This window comes from Macrobrachium rosenbergii, chromosome 16 (assembly GCF_040412425.1).
Source record: "Macrobrachium rosenbergii isolate ZJJX-2024 chromosome 16, ASM4041242v1, whole genome shotgun sequence".
NCBI classification, from domain to species: Eukaryota; Metazoa; Arthropoda; class Malacostraca; order Decapoda; family Palaemonidae; genus Macrobrachium; species Macrobrachium rosenbergii.
This window is the reverse complement of record NC_089756.1, coordinates 53,812,612-53,826,089: the sequence shown is the minus strand read 5'-3', so window position 1 is coordinate 53,826,089 and position 13,478 is coordinate 53,812,612. Positions and strand designations below refer to the sequence as shown.

At 39.5% G+C, this 13,478-nt stretch overlaps 1 long non-coding RNA gene across 1 annotated transcript; it reads left to right on the top strand.

The window, feature by feature from the left end:
• The first annotated feature begins 410 nt into the window (after window positions 1-410).
• Window positions 411-3,799, top strand: LOC136847035 (uncharacterized). Its single transcript, XR_010855596.1, has 3 exons — window positions 411-1,014; window positions 2,288-2,486; window positions 3,178-3,799. It is a non-coding gene; the product is annotated as an uncharacterized lncRNA (long non-coding RNA).
• Window positions 3,800-13,478: the final 9,679 nt, after the last annotated feature.

Below are 13,478 nucleotides of genomic sequence, written 5' to 3'. Positions count from 1 at the left end.
TATCACCAAAACCTCCAAGGTCTACAGCTGACTGCCTTCAGACTATCGAAAAACTCACAAGAGCTAGAGGTTTTTCGAAGAAGGCAGCTTGAGCAATCGCAAGAGCAAGGAGGTAATCTACCATCAAGGTGTACCAATCCAAGTGGGATATTTTTAGAAGATGGTGTAAGGACAACTCCATTTCCTCTTCCAGTACCTCTGTGACCCAGACAGCGGATTTTCTTCATCTTAAGAGGAGATGGAACTTTTCAGCCTCGACTATTAAGGGATACAGGAGCACGTTGGCAGCTGTCTTCAGACACAGAAACTTGGATTTGTCTGCCAATAAAGATCTCCAAGATCTTTATGACGACTGCTATACACTGGGACCATTTATAGCAGCTAACTCAGTAGTGGGAGAAGGGCTGGTATCCAGAAACCATGCGATCGCATTTGTCAATACGAAGGCGATCGCGGTTGTATGGTCCCAAACGAAGAACTATCGTGGTATCCAGAAATCGTACGACGGCCTCAACTCCATCGCATCGCATCGCTGGTTAAGCAGGTTTACCAACATATGCGGTTACTGGGAATGAAATGCCTGGAATCGATGATTACAAGGCTGTATCAGTATCATAGGCAATTTCTTTTATTACAATGATATTGAATTAATATGTCCTTATGTCTTTATTATTTATTAGAAAAAGATACTGCATATCTGTAGTATATTTTTTTTACTTGATATTTGCTGTCCTGATTCCGCGCGAAAATGTAAACAAAGTCGGGAAATACGCAAGCAACTAAACAGGAATATGGAGCATGCACCCCCAATAGCTGATTCTCAGCGTTTAATGCTTCTTAATTTAATAAAGGAGCATGAGAATGTGATCACCGACCGATCTACAGGAAGCAGAACTTTGGAGAAAACCGTGAGGGGCCGTGGGAAGATGTAACACTAGTTTAACGCCATGTATCCTGACCAACCTCCTCGTTCATGAATGCAGTCAAGCGCTGTTTCGACCATGTAAACCGCAGGTAAGAAAGCATTTTTGTTTTGTAATTGTAGTCAGGGCAACTTTAGGCTGCTGTGAGCAAAATGGTGTGTAAACTACCAGTTAGGTTAAAAGAAATTTAGGCTATGGAAGGCCTAGGCTTGTGCTGCCTGTTAAATTGTTAATAATAATCACATGAGGCTAGCCTAGCCTAGCTTATCCAAGGGAACACCAGTTTATCATCTAAAGCTATTATATTATATAAATATATTAATCTTCAAATAAATAGAATGGAACATATTAGAATAGGTTAAGTAAGGTTAGGCTAACCAAATCATAGGGGGTCTGAGGGGGCATAGCCCCAAGCTAAATAAGCATGGGTGCTCAAGGAGAGGTTAGGTCAGTAATGTCCAGCTTATTACAAAAGCAGTTGGTGTATCAGGCATTAGGTTTGTATAATTTGACGTGAATTTGTAACTATTAATGTCTTTTATTAGGAAATTTGGGTAATATTCTAATTTAGGCTCAGAATAGCTATGTGGAGGGTCTTACAATTTATTTTCATGGTGGATAGAAGGGGCTGGAGCACACAGTAGTATTATCGTATTGTTATTGGGTAGATTTGCAAGTAAACTAAGCATTCATTAGCTTACAGCCAGTTTATTCGTATTTTAAAAAGTGATGGTAAAACTTTGGCTATTTTCTTATGGGTATACGAGGTTTTCCAAATTATAAAACTGTTTTAACTTGTGATACCTGCTTGCAAACTAGGCTAAATGATTGTTTTAATAAAAGTTTAGGCTGACATTTGAGATCTTGGCTGTTGTCTGCAGGTGGTCAAATGATTTGGAGTAGGATGACACCTGAAATAGGCTAGCCCTTTTTTTTTTTTTAAGTTGAGTTCACACGTAGGCTAGCATGTCTGAAGCCTGCATAATGCCTACCAGTATGCAAGGCTACGATACATTGTGGCAGGTATGTGAACTGCTTAGGCTAGACTATATTAGCTTAGGTGGTATTATTATGCTTTATAATGTGCAGCTCACTTTTCCAGCCACACAAAGCTCACCTTATTTTCTTAAGTGCTCATTAATATTTGTGTAAATGCTTAAATGACTTTTCTTATGAATTCAAACATGCGATAGATGTTCTAACTTATTATTCTGGAGGTGGAAGAGAAGTACACAGGACAGTAGGTTTTTTGTTATATTTTGAAATTTCATTGCAATCCGTTTTTAAAGTCACAGTCGTTAGAATAAATTAGAAAACCAATGGGAAACATATTTTTATTCTAATATATTTTTTTTATTTACTAGAGTGAAGCAGGTAGATGCTGCCATCAAGAAGAATTTATGCAGAACTGGTGGTGGTCCTCCACCATTTCTTCGAAAGTCTTCTGAAGAGTTTGTCATAGCTGCATCACTGATGACAGAAGAATTAACCAGGGACAAGATGTGATTGAAACATTTCATCAAGTTGATGAAACAGAAGAGCCCATACGTGATGTTACAATAAGTAAGTGCTCTGATGTTTTCAAGAATGAAATATATAAACTAGTGAACCTTCAACTTTTGATGGCCATTACACTCTTCCTGTCAGGAAAGTTTGTAATGCCTTTGGGGAAAACAAAATGGTTATGTTTTTATTATTGATGGCTGGGTTTAAGATAACATTTTAATGCTGTGTGACCCTAAAGGTTCCAGCACTTGTATACTCAGTTCAGAAGTGTGAACGCTTAGTTGGAAGGTTATGTGAATATGTTGATTTGCCAGATTTCAGTAAAGCTTTTAAAATCACGGGTAGGCCTCTTAAATAGCTTACTATTTAGTGCCCAAAAGATTTTATAGCCTAGCATCTTTCACTGGTTTGCACATATTTAAGCCTAGAAGCAATACTGTGCTAGAAGATGGTGTAATTAATGAAGTATCTAATGCAACACAAGTAATTTTAGCAATTTTTCAATATATATATGTATATAATTGTATAATAATATATATGTATGTAATGTATATATATATATATATATATATATATATATATATATATATATATATATATATATATATATATATATATATATATATATATATATATATATATATATATATATATATATGTGTGTGTGTGTGTGTGTGTGTGCTGCAGAAGAGATTTACATCTAAGGTGCAGTAGATCAATTATTTATTTATTTACTTATTATTTTCAGGTATTACGGAGCCACTGCCTTTAACCTCAGCACAATTAGAAAGTGGTGTTTCTTCTACAATACAATCAAGATCAACTTAAAGATTGCCCTCGCCTTCTGCAGGACACTGGCTCTTGCGTTGGCAGCCTGTTATGATATAATTCTTAAACTAGTGTTTCTGAATAATTTGTATTAGACATCATAAGTGAAGTTCTAAATAATGGTGTTCTGATTTGACCTGAAGCACAGTTGTATTCAAATATTTTATCACCATTTTTATCTTGCAAGTACAACAGTCATGTCTTTCTCAAGGTGTCAGATTGACAACTATGGTAAGAGTTCCTGAATAAATCTTATGTAAAAAATATTTATCCTTTATCCTTTCAGTCAATTCTAGTAATCTAGAATGAATTACTTCTTTTTAACCCTAGATTGCTTTTGCCATTGAATATTTTTTTCAGGATGAACCAAAAAATAAATAAATCCATTAGTGTTCCTTTTTAAAGGCAAACATATAAGTTATATTTTCATATTTCATTAAGTCAATAAGAAGTGTATTTTCATTTTCTTGGTATCGGGTACAATTTACCATGCACATACAGCTGCTAGCTTTCTGACAAAAGCATTCTTGGTTTAATGTGTTGTCACTATCCAGTTCAATATTTAAAGGGTTCTTAAATGATGCAAGTGATAAGATTATAGATTTATTGTTATTAAAGTGCAAGTCACCAGAACTGAGGTTCCTTGCACTGTAAGCAAAAACAGCTGCAATATCATCCTAGGTGCATTTTTGGGATGTACAAAATTTGGAAAAATAAACTTTAAACCTAATTAACACAAAACAAATACATAATCTCTCAACCTACAAAAAAACTGTCAACAATGTGGGCCCCTACGTTGAGCTTCTTGGATATTGTCAGCCCTTTCAATGATACCCACATCAGGTTCATCAGCATCATCAATTCAAGATTTTCTTCATCCTGTAAAGGTATTTTGTTTGTTATGGCACAAATATGAAGGACTGCACAAGCAATTATTATGTTCTTAGTGTTATTCAACTTTGTTCTAACTGGTATTGATAACGGCAACCTTTTTTTTTATAAAGTAGTCCTATGGCACGTTCTATAAGATTGCGAGTTTTGATGTGCGCAGCATTATAACGTCTTTCTTTGTGTGTATTAACAAGAAATGGTATCTTTATATAAGAATGGCATGGATAACCACTGTCTCCCAACAAAAAGCCTCTATGCATGCCCGATACTAGGCTCTGTGCTAGTCTTGAGGTAGAAAATATTTTGGAGTCATGAGTAATAAACCCTAAGCCCATGAGATCTACCTGTGGCCTCCCAAAAAACAATAAAGAATACTAAATTAGCATGTCAAGAAAATGCATTTCCACATCCTCCAAATTAGCTTTATGAAAAAAAATATATATATATTAACATCCTCCATGTAAGGGCTGTTTGTACAGTATTTCTCAATTTTGCCTATCACTAAAATTACATCACCCAACATAGCTCTCTCCAAAAATGAATCATGCCATCCTCCACATAACATATTTTTATATTCACTAGGCTAGGGAATGGCAATTGGTAAAATTCTAGTTTACTTATGGATGCATATTTAAGTCAGGAGGGGGTCCATGGGTGAAGCCCCAGTCTAGGAAAGAACAGGATTCTAAGTTGGGTTAGGTATCTGGCTATTAGCCTAAAGGAAATACTGAAAATTCCTAATAAATATATCAGCGCAGAGAGCGACAAGAGATGCTTCTCTCCGTAACTAAACTAGAACTTTATATATATAGCCTGTCATGCATCAGTAATTTGGCTTGTATTTGGCAATTCACTGCCTGTGAAAGCCATCGGCAATCCATATAGGTAGCCACTACCTTAGGCAATTAGCTTCATACTTTTCTTAAAAGACTTGGGCAATCTCACTTTCGCATCACATGCAACCTAGCCTAGTAATTTACACCGCACCATATACTTTCTAATTTCCTTATTATAAACAGCTCCTACATGGAATTTCACGCTTGCATCACCTGTGAGCTTCAGTGGCTGTACTGATTTCAACTTTCTTGGGCAATATAACACTAACATATTAAGATTTCTAGATGTATACCAATTAAATACGTAATTTTGTATTGAAAAGGAAACTCTAAACACGTCAACGAAGCCTATTTTGAAGGAAAAGAATTCCAACAGAGGTGGCTGACTGCCGTTGTTTTTGTTACGATGAGCTCGAATTCATCCGTCGTCGGCAGGCAAGGACAGGCCAAGACTTCTTAAAAGTATTCTTTTCAAGACCTTTGTTGCGTTGTTATTCAGGTCTTTTCACCACAAATTGTTTCATATTTTCAATAGACATTGTAGATAAATCACTTTGGCGCACGTATTTTGAAGCAGAGTTGAAATTTACATTCTTTCAATTCTGCCATCGCGCAAGGTACCCATGCGACGCCTCCTTCACTATGGTTCCAACATTACATTGTCAAATGCGAATGCCTGCGTATGTTCGCATGGTTTCTGGATACGGCAACACCATCGCGATCGCATACAACGAACCGTCGTATGATTTCTGGATACGAGCAAAGGGACTACCCCTGCAATCCCATAAAACAATACCCTTGATTCTTGCCTTGGAATGGTTGAAATTTTATGGTTGTTTGTGAAGATTGGATGCAGGTCAATCACTGATTTTAGTCAGGTGGTCATTTTGTTCCTTGGTGGCGCCGGAACAAGGGTATTATAGGTTGTCTGTCACATAGCGGTTGGTACACCAGTTGGCAGCTCTAAAGGTCTTCAGCCCCCTGGGTGGATCGCTGGACCTCTTAAGGAAAGCAGACATAATGAGGGGGAGCTCATTGAAGTCAGCTTCCTTAATCCAGGTAAGAACCTTAAGTTGGTTTATTAACCCTTAAGCAAAATTCCAACGATGTTGGCTGTCTCTGACCCTCCACCAAAGGTGTCAATCAGCTATATATATAAATACCAGGTAAGTCAGATGTTTAAAAATTATATTTCCATAATAAAATAAATTTTTGAACATACTTACTTGGTAGTTATATATAATTAAATTCCCACCCTCCTCCCCTCTAGAGACTAGGGGCATGGAAGATCTGAGGAATAGTTGGAATGGTTACAGGTACCTGGGTAGAGGGTGCACAGGTAGTACACCTGACTACTCATCGGCGATTGCCGCGAGTTTTGAAATTCTGCCGCCCCGTCAGGGACTTAAGCTATATATATAACTACCAGGTAAGTACGTTCAAAAATTTATTTTATTATGAAAATATCATTTCCCTTTTAGGTGATGTGTGTAGGAAAAACATGATATAAAATCGGCTTTGATATTTCGTTTATCTTAAATTTCTAAGAATACTCTTATATAACCAATGTTCCATATGATACCTGTTGTTGTAAAAACTAGCCTATACACAGATGGTTATGTACCTTGGCAGTCGTCTATACTAGAGGAGATAAATTCAAGAAAATCTGCCATAATTTTGACCTCGTCTTATCTAAAGGTCTTCTTATACATGGAAATATACAGTAAATTCCAAATTTGCAGCAATTCTGAGGTTAGTGTGGGAGTAAACATATACAGCAGCAGCCACTACCCTTGATCAGATTTTGTTCATTAAATCCAATGTCAGTTCTGGATCCATTAAAGCGAGGTTTTACAGTACTGCTAATTTGAGTCTCTAACCAATGGGTATTAGCATATAAGCACACAGTGTGTGTGTGTTTATTATGTTTTAAAAATGTATAATACAAGTATGTAATTACTTGGTAAGTTACTTATATAGTAAGTTTTACATTTCCCCCTGTAAGTTTTCATCAACATATATCTATTTCCAGGTTTTGGGGGACGAAGTGGAGGGATGGGGGTCTGCCTTTGGAGATTCTGTCAGAACTTTTGAGGATGCTCAAGGAAGTGGGGGATAAAATTTTAGCCTGTGATACTTATACAGAATGCGCCCTAAAGTTTAAGAATGCAACTGAAGGGGTAATGACGCCCTATAATAACCTACTCATCAGCATGAAGCAGTGACAACAGCTGCCTATCACCATGTTTATCGAGAGGAAGAAGAATGACCCTCCAAAGCCTCATCACTGGTGAGTACCCATATGATTTAAATTCTAATCTTAAACTTTGAAATGATATTAAAGTGCTCTAGGATGACAGACAAAGGCATATCTTTGAACTATTAAAATAGGCAGTTATATGAACAGTTTTGTTTCTTTACATATTTTTGTTTATTCTAGATTGCGTGTAGCTGTGGCAAGTTCTGCAAATACCTGTACAGTACCACAAAAGCTACGACATGGGTCAAAACTTCAAGTGCTGTATACAGTATGTGGTGTACTGAAGGTAATGTAAACAACTTTACTTTGTATACTGTATACGGTGCTGTACTCTACAGTATGTTCGGATGTTAGGAAAATATGTAGTGTGAATTTCGTTTAGTACAGTGTAGTACAGTATAATTTATTTTTATTTCCCAAAGGTACTGTAAAAGTTAAATTTTTAATACATACAGTACTTAGTATACTGTAAATAATTTTTATCATAAAAATCTGTACTTAGTGCAGTAATTAGAGAATACACAGTGTTCCTCTACACACTCTCACTCACACACACAAAAAAAAAAAAATTATAACTTTAGAGATACGGTCCACATGAAAAATTAGCGAATTGGTAAAAGTTCCCATGTAAAAGTGAAAGATATATTCCACCAAAAATCCTTGATAAAGTGAAGTGCGAAAAAGTGAAGCGCGAAAAATTTGGGGTCTATATACAATCGTCAATATTTGGATGGGGTAAACAGCAAATACGTACATAAACATGTAGAACTTAATGAAAAACTTAAAACAAAGAACTTCATGGCAACTACACTCATAGTTTTCTGATGATATATAGGCTGTACAGACTTTACATATATAGCCATACCTTGCACAATGGGAAGTTACAAAGATAAAGTCAGGAAACCCCAGGATTAAAAATTCAACCTTTGACTTGTTACTCCTTACAAGTGTCTAAGATAAAAACATCAAATTGTAGTTATGGCCACAACTCTGGAGATCAAGAAAATTTGACCTTAAGCCTCGAATATTTGAGCAAACTACTCTATTTTTATACTCTCTTTTTCCAAAACACTGAATAAACAAATCAACATAACACTACGTATCATGATAAGAAATTAAATGAAATCAAACAAGGATGCCTGGTCTTCTCTTCTTATTATTTGAACAGAAACAATTCTAAATGCAAGAAAAGATTCTGACCTATTCTTTACCTTCTCATGTAGAAGGATGCATTTTAGTACTGTATTATCTTAACTAAGGTCATGGTAACTATAAAAATGACACCAAGTGTAACAAGAAACGAATATCAAATCAGTGTAAATTATGATGTTGACAAAAGAAATTAAAACAAACTTTTTCATGACCAAATGACCACAAAACTGCACCACACCCATGCCAAACAATGAATAAAACAAAGAAAATCTTCAAATTCCTCCAAAATACAGTAAAGATTATTTCTCTAAAGAATGATTTCTTCTTTTGCCATACACCATGCAAAAATGGAATACTAAAGCTCACCACTTACCTTCTGATGACTTGATTCTGGTATGTATACAGTACCTGTAATGAATTCAGAGCTGAATACGAGTTTTTGTGGGCAAATACATACTGACTAAAATGCTAGATATGGTGATATATTTTGACAATTCAATGGAAAAACGGAGCTTGATCAATGAGCAGTTATCTTTCAAAGGAAAAGGATTCCAAATCCAATGCTAAATGTTCTATTGAGGGCTATGACTTTAACAAAAACTTTCACACAATGAATTTCAAGGGAACTATGAACACTCATGAGCTTCATTGAATTGGCATTGAAAAATCTGTTTATGTCGTCACTGTAACAGTACTGTCAAGATATATAGCATCAAAATTTTTCAGTAATTCACAGTATATATAGCACTGTCCAAGGTAACCCATAACTTGCTTGTTGCATGTATGCACGCAGAGTCCACAAGTGCACTAACGTTATTTCTCACCTGACTGTCTTAACTGTAACCGTATGTCAATCAGCTGGCAAGAGGTGACTGTTCATTTAAAAATGATATTTTTATGATAAAATAAAGTTTTGTACATACTTACCCGGCAGATATATACTTAGCTATAGTCTCCGACGTTCCCGACAGAAATTCAAATTTCGCGGCACACGCGACAGGTAGGTCAGGTGATCTACCATACCCGCCGCTGGGTGGCGGGAATAGGAACCATTCCCGTTTTCTAATCAGATTTTCTCTTCCACCTGTCTCCTGAGGGGAGGCTGGGAGGGCCATTAATCGTATATATCTGCCGGGTAAGTATGTACAAAACTTTATTTTATCATAAAAATATCATTTTTGTACATGCAACTTACCCGTCAGATATATACTTAGCTGATTGGCACCCTTGGAGGAGGGCAAGAGACAGCTAATAACTAAAAACGGGAAACAACATATGTTGTAGGATAAACAAAACCATGGTTCTTACCTGATTGGGCAGAAGACTTCATGGATACTGTCTATGAGTCTGCTTGCCTCAAGAGCTTCAGCGAGGATGTGACCTATGACTGACAGCCCTTCTGGATCGTGTCAATGGGGGAAGACCCACTTACATGACAAAGCCTGTTATGGATCGTGTCAATGGGGACTGACCCACTTACATGACAAGAGCCCTCTACCTGAATCATATCAATGGGGGCTATCCCTCTTACATGACAGAGCTAGGTATTAACAAAAAACTACAAGGAGCTAAACAACCAATCCCGACCACGTGACCAAGCCTAACCTTGTTAGTGATACGAGATGAAAGGGAGGCTTTACCTCCAACACTCTTTCCAACTGACCATAAAAAAACACATCACCAAACATTAAAAAACAACTAACAAACTAAACTAAAAGGATTAGATTCAGCTCCTGACCCAGCACCGAATCCGCGGATACGTAGGCTCCTAGAGAGAAGCATTTCTCATAAGTCACACGTACATCTCTCAAATAATGAGATGCTTAACACCGAATTACATCTCCAGTAGGTGGAGTCCACAATAGACTGGAGAGACCAAGACTTGTGAAAAGCCAGAGAAGTAGCTATGGCTCTCACTTCATGTGCGTTCACTCTCAGGAGCTTGAAGTGCTCGTCCTTGCAAGAAAGATGCGCCTCTTTGATGACATCTCTGATAAAGAAAGCCTGGGCGTTCTTAGAAATAGTTCTTGTAGGATCCTTAACAGAGCACCAAAGACTTTCCGTGTTGCCTCCGAGCTTTTTCTTTCTATCCAGATAGAATTTAAGGCTTCTCACTGGACAGAGAGTGCTCTCTAACTCTTGTCCTGTTATAGTCGAAAGTCCTTTGACTTCAAAACTCCTAGGCCATGGCTTGGAAGGGTTCTCATTCTTCGCTAGGAAGAGAGGATTAAAGGAGCAAATCGCAGAGTCCTTTTAAAACCAACTGTACCTTCCAAGGCCTGCAGTTCACTTAATCTCTTTGCTGAGGCAAGAGCAAAAAGGAACAAAGACTTCCTGGTCAGATCTCTGAACGAAGCTTGAACGAGGAGGCTCAAATTTTTTGAGACATCAGGAATTTCAGAACCACGTCAAATTCCAGCTGGGAGGTCTAGGGGACTTGTTTTTTAGACGTTTCAAAAGACCTAACAAGGTCATGAAGGTCCTTATTCTCAGAGATGTTCAGATCTCTATGTCTGAAAGACAGAAGAAAGCATACTCCTGTATCCTTTAATTGGTGGAGACTGCCAGGTTACATTGTTCCTTTAAAGAAAGGAAATCAGCAATGTTCCATTACAGAGGTACTGGAAGAGGACACTTTCTGGGCTCTGCACCATCTTCTAAAAACCTCCCACTTCGACTGGTAGAGGCGCAAGGTAGAAGATCTCCTGGCTCTGGCGATAGCCTTTGCAGCCTTGCGCGAAAAACCCTTCGCTCTAACCAACCTTCGATAGTCTGAAGGCAGTCAGGTTTAGAGCGGGAGATTCTTGTGGAATCTGTCGAAGTGGGGTTGTCTGAGAAGATCGCTCCTGAGAGGAGCGACCTGGGAAAATCCATCATCCATTCCAGTACCTCTGTGAACCAGTCCTGAGATGGCCAAAAGGGGCGATCAGGGTCAGTTTGGTGCCCATCGAGGCAGCGGAAACTTCCTTATTACTTCCCCAGGATCTTGAATGGGGAAAAGCATCCAAAAGACCTTCCCAATTCAGGAGAAGGCCGTCTATCGCTATTGCTCTGGGGTCCGAGATCGGGAGCAGTAGTTCTCAGTCTTGCGTTCCAGTGAGTTGCAAGAGGTCGATATTGGGTCTCCCCAAAGGTTCCACAGTCTTTCGCAAACCTCTGGATGGAGGGTCCACTCCGTCGGAAGAACTTGGTTCCTTCTGCTTAGTAGGTCTGCTCTCACATTCCTTTCCCCCTGTACGAACCTGGTGAGGAGAGTGATGTTCCTCTCCTCCGTCCACAGCAGCAGCCTCCTTGCTGTGTCGTAAAGGGAGAAGGAGTGTGTTCCTCCCTGCTTCCTGATATAAGCCAGGGCTGTGATGTTGTCCGAATTGACTTGAACTACTTGTCCCCCTGACTAGAGGTTCGAAGTGGATGAGTGCCAGTTGGATAGCTTCAGTTCCTTCTTGTTGATGTGCCAGGACATCTGTTCTCCTTCCCAGATGCCTAACACTTCTTCCGAGCCTAGTGTTGCTCCCCAACCCGATTCCAATGTGTCTGAAAACAACACTAGGCGAGGGCTCGGCGGTTGAAGAGGAATTCCTTGACCCAGCTTCTGGGGGTCCAACCACCAACGGAGATGTTCTTTTATCTGGTCCGAGACAAGGAAGGAATCTGTTAATTCTTGGGACTTCCGATCCCAATTTTCGTTCAGGAAGAACTGAAGAGGTCTTAGGTGCAGCCTTCCTAGAGAAACGAACTGTTCCAGCGAGGAAATGGTCCCCAGCAGACTCATCCACTCCCTCGCGGAACAACTGTCCTTCTCTAAAAGGCTGTCACCTTCTGCAGGCAGCGTTCCCTTCTTTCCAGGGATGGAAAGGCTAGAAAACCCCGAAAATCCATCAGAATCCCCAGGTAGACAATTCTCTGCTGAGGAATCATCTGGGACTTCTCGAGGTTTACTAAAAGTCCTAGGGACTGGATCAGTCTTAAGGTGAGAGATAAGTCCTCCAGACAACAGTCTCTTGAATGGGCTCGAATCAGCCAGTCGTCGAGATACAAGGAGATCCTTACCCCTCTCTAAATGTAGCCAATGAGCCACATTTTCAGAATGCTCGTGAACACTTGGGGGCTGTAGAAAGTCCGAAGCACAGAGCCCTGAACTGGAAGGTTCTTCCATTTTCCATGAACCTCAGGAACTTTCTCTGGAGGAGGGATGGATGGGTATGGGAATGCATCCTGAAGGTCCATGGGTACGTGGAAGTAGGCATCCTGAAGGTCCAGGGACACCATCCAATCTCCTGGACAAAGGGACGACAGAACAGAGGATGCCGTCTCCATCGAGAACTTCTTCTTGATTACAAAAATTCTTGATTACAAAAACGTTCAGGGCGCTCACATCCAACACCGGTCTCCAACCTCCCGAGGATTTCGGAACCAGAAAAAGACGATTGTAAAACCCGGGAATGAAGATCTTGAACCGGTTCTATGGCTGCTTTTTTCAGCATTTGATCGACAGCTAGAAGAAGGGCTTGTCTTGAGCAGGGTCCTTGTATCTTGCCGATAACTCCTTTGGAGTTGTTGTTAAGGGAGGTTTTTCCCCGAAGGGGATGAGGTAACCTTTCCTCAGAATGGAGAGGGACCAGGCGTCCGCCCCCTTCTGTGCCCAGACCTCGGCAAAGTTCAGAAGTCTAGCACCCACTGGCGTCTGGAGGACATGAATCTCACTTGGACTTCCTGAAGGGAGTCCTGAAGACCTTCCTCTTCTCTCAGGTCTTTTGCTTCTGAAAGACCTGGATCCTCGAAAGGGCTCCTGAAAGGGAGCCTTCTCCTTCTTAGCCAATAGGACTGCAGGTCTCATCCTCTTCGAGGATTGAGCAAGAAGATCCTGGGAAGCCTTTCTCTGACAATGATCGAGAAATCTCCTTGACTGTCTCTTGAGGAAACAGATGATCCGAAAGAGGAGCAAACAAGAAGAGAGGACCTCTGGAGAGGAGAAACAGACTTAGACAGGAAAGCAGCTGAAGACTGATCTCTTCTTCAGCAACCCAGTACCAAAAAGGGAAGCGATCTCCATAGAGCCGTCCTTCACAGCCTTGTCTAAAC